We start from the raw sequence: 4,265 nt of genomic DNA on the forward strand, positions 1-4,265 counted from the left end.
TTTAAAGTTGTGCTTATTTTTTAAAGTTTAATATTTTAAAACAAAAATTTAATTTAAATTCTTTGATTATTTAAACCTTTCATAGAGTTAGAATTAAAATAAATATTATATATTAACAACAAATTTATTCTACAAATTATCTATAAATTTGTTAATGATAGGAATTTTTATTATAAATAATAATGTTATTAACATAAATTATATTAGCAAATAAAAAAATATTATTATTGTTTTTAATATTTATTTTAATTTTAGATATATCAAATATTTATAAAGATCAAATTTCTCAAGATGTAAATATATAGAAATATTTTTATTTTAAATTTTATCAAAATACTATAATTAATATAGTTACATATATATGAGACATTTTTCTAACATGTTTTATAATTTTTTACAATATGTTGTATATAAGTGTGAAAAAGAGATTATTAAATAAAATTAAATATAAGGTTACACCAAATTGGTGTATGAGGCCCCTTGTTTGTGGGACAAGGGACCCACCTTTGTGCAGCCAATCTACGAAAGCATACATACTGTAACCCCTATGGTTTTGAACCTGTGACCTCTTAAGAGGAAACACATGCTCTTAACAATTAGGCTCACTCAAGCTATATATATATATATATATATATATATATATATATATATATATGAGAATCAATAATTGCACTGGTTTCGTACTCGTGTCGTTGATTTTAACCACTACTACTATAACCCTTAGGTGCCTATATATGCCCCTTTCGTAGACGTGTGGGCTTTTCATCTATATATATATATATATAATTTTATTAATTAAATTTATTATTTTTTTATATGTTTATTAATTATATATTATGAAGTATTATGTTGATGAATATGAATCATTATTATTTAAATTCATTTATATTTTTTTTGAAATATTTTTGAAATATATTTTTGTAATTTTATTAACGAAAACAAAATTACAATAAAATAAATTGAATTGATTTCATTTATTATTTTTATTGTTTTTTTAATTGATTCAATATTATGCTTTATTATTATTTTTCATTTTCTTAATGTTTCTTTCATTTCTCCTATATTGAATAGTGACAATACAACATCTCTCTTATATTGAGTTGACATTTAAATGTGATGTAGGCTTAAGGCTGCACGACCTTCATACAATTTTTGGACCTCCTCTAAGTAAGCTGCTACAGGCCCTATGACAATTTGGCCTCCTCAATTATACTGCTACAGGCATTCAAGATTATGGCACCCTGCTCCAGCTCATTCTTCACCATAATCAACTAATCCTGAACATGTATGAAACATTGCAAAATCTCCAGGCACAAGTTCGCCAAATGACTGGTGAGGCAGGCTTTCTTGCAGTCAATTGGATGAGATACAATCTTCAAGAAACACAGACAGAAATCTCAGTCCTGAAAGAACTGGAAGTGTAACCAACTCCGAGGTAATGTCAGTGGATACCTGTTGGGGACTTCTTTCTCCATTGCGGCCTCGGCGTCGACACTTGGCTCATTCAAACCTTGAAACGGCTCGACAGCTTCCTCTTTGGCGTTCGGTGTTTCAACGCTCAGCAACGGCTTCGACTCTTCCTTCTCCACAACCTCAGGCTGTGCCTTTGGTGGGCTAGAGCTCATGGACTTGGCTGGGGTCTTTGTGGATTTTCTGGGAGCTTTCAAACATGAGTTGGTTACCAGAAAATGAACAATTTAAAACAAACATCAATCAAAGCCACAACACGGAGCAAGGGAACCGTCGTATATAACATTACCAAATGCAATGGAATTAATGTGATATGACAGAAGTAATCAAACATCGGAACAAACATAAACATCATAGAGAACAAAATGGGTAGAACAACCATAAACTGGTTTAACATTACACCAGCCACCACTAAACTCGAATGCAATTGGAACTCGCTATGAGACAGAGAAATTAACACCCCAGTCAATCCTCTCTATACAAACATATATCTGAAGGATTTTTTTCCCCTCAGGCCTGATTTACTCTAATTAATGGCCTCGTCTTCTCATACTACACGTAGGCTTCCAAATGCCTAGGGTTTTATTTATTTTTTACCTAGGATTCTGAACTGGTTATGATTCAGTTCCATCTTTTCCTCAACTAGATCTTGATATCCCCAATGACCCACAAACCTCTAACTAACACTTAAATTAGGATTTCTTATCCCTACAAAATCTCACCAGACTAGATCTAATCAGGTCCTCAAACATTCGAGAACACTTACAATTAAAACCTATTAATAACTTATAAAAAAATATATTTAAACAACCCTAGGAAACCAATTTCCTAGTAATACTAGCAACCCCCTAAGCTAACATATATATAATTTGGTACTTGAGCCAATGCTCCTACATCAGACTCCCACACTTGAAAACATTCATGATCTCCTGATCATGTGCTTTCAAAAAGAAAAAAATTTCCTCCTGTATCCTAGACTTTGTTCTGGAGTTGTCCATATGCTCTTCTCCTTTGTTTCTACTGCATGTCAGTTGCTTCCTGCTTCATCTTCCTTCTCTGGTCACAATAGTTTGGAGCTAAGAAACTGTAATAAGTTTTCCATCATGTTCAATTTCATAACCTTCCTCTTTAACTTCGTGAGACCTGACCACCATCTCAAGATTGTTTTCTTGGAAAAACCTTTTGGTCACATCTTCTCCAAAATACAAACCAATATCTCGTTTGCTGGGCCCATGCTCTTTACTAGGCTGTGGATCACTCCAAAGTATTTCACACATCAGACCCTCTTCAGGTGGCTCTCGGAATCGATCAATTTCTTTGATATCATCCAGTTTTATACCATCAACACTAAAAAGACCACCATGGACAACAAAAATCTTGTCATTGAGGACATGAGCCAAAGGCAAGCAGCAAAACACTTCAGCGAAAAGCTCAACCATGCTTTCACTGTACTTGGACTTGACTTCGCCCTCAAAACCATAAATCTTGTTCATACTCCTGCTTTCATGATTTCCTCTTGCAAGATAGAGTCCAGTTGGACACATACACTTGAATGTGAATAGCACAAGTATGACATCAACTGAAAATGATACTCGATCAAAAAAATCACCATTAAAAAGATAAGGATTGTCCTCCGAAGGAAGCCCATTAATCTCAAACATGTTCAAAAGGTCATAATACTGACCATGGATGTCACCACAAACAGTGAATTGCTTTCCATTTGGAATATTGATGTCAACTAGCGATGGCATCGCCTCCAAAAAATCCTTTACTTGCAATAATATTTGAAATGCATACCTTCTGTGTATGTTTTTCTGATTCTTGAAGTCAACCATCATTTTCTTTATAAATTCCAATGTTACATTTTCTCCTTCTATTCTAGCACCAGCATACTGGGGCTCTACCTCTATTGAACGAAAATCAATGAAATCCACAACATAATGATTCTCAAGATCATTCACTGAGATGGCCTCAATAAGTCTAACTTTTTGGACTGCTGTCTCGGTCTCTTTAAGCTTCTTGGTGGCATCAAGATCATTTGGACAAATTCTCTTAACCTGCTGAAAATCTTTTAGTACTTGATTGATCACCTTTTCTGATGCTGCCAACCTTTGCCTTCTAGTCTGCTTCAACATCAGCTTCCTTATGTTCTCAATCTCTCTTTCCAGTAGATCTTCTTGCTGGTCTTCTTCATTAATTCTTCCTTCCTACTTTAGTTGGTTTCTGATGTCCAGCTGCATCTTCCTCTGTTTCACATATTCAGACTGTGTGTCTCCTTTCAATAGTATTTCAACTTTTTGTTCTGGACTTTCTTCTTTCATCAACACTTCAGTGTGTTGATTTAACTCCTTCAAAGAGTTTTCAAGCTTTTCCTTCGCACAATCTATTCTCATAATGCTTCCTTGCCCTGGTTCACAGTTGTGAACTTCTTCCTTTGCTTCTGCTTCCTTTACTGCTTGCAGCCTTTTCATACTCGAATGCAGCCCTTCCACGTTGAAGCTCCTGCCTTAAGCTCTCTACTTCTGTATGCATAGCAGGAATCTGTTGAACTTCTGCATGGGCTCGTTGCAATTCTTGATTTAGTTATTGCACTTTCTCATTTAAATATTGTCTAGCTGATTGAAGACTCTCTGCATCAGAACGAGCTTGTTGCAACTCTTCCTTGATAGATTCAATAACCTGAAGATCTGCCTCCATATTTGTAATTTTGTCCAAAAAACTTCTAATTTGCTGATCCTTATCATTCTGCATAGCTGCAATATGCGAATGCAATTTCTCTAGTTCACGTTGAGACA

General features: G+C 34.5%; 1 pseudogene; it reads right to left on the bottom strand.

The window, feature by feature from the left end:
* Positions 1-2,487: 2,487 nt before the first annotated feature.
* On the bottom strand, positions 2,488-3,605 carry LOC149251580 (serine/threonine-protein phosphatase 5 pseudogene; annotated as a pseudogene).
* Between the last annotated feature and the right edge of the window lie 660 nt (positions 3,606-4,265).

The sequence above is a fragment of the Pinus tabuliformis genome, chromosome 7, assembly GCF_031772625.1.
Source record: "Pinus tabuliformis cultivar Carrire ecotype Pingquan chromosome 7, CPIR1, whole genome shotgun sequence".
Classification (NCBI taxonomy): domain Eukaryota; kingdom Viridiplantae; phylum Streptophyta; class Pinopsida; order Pinales; family Pinaceae; genus Pinus; species Pinus tabuliformis.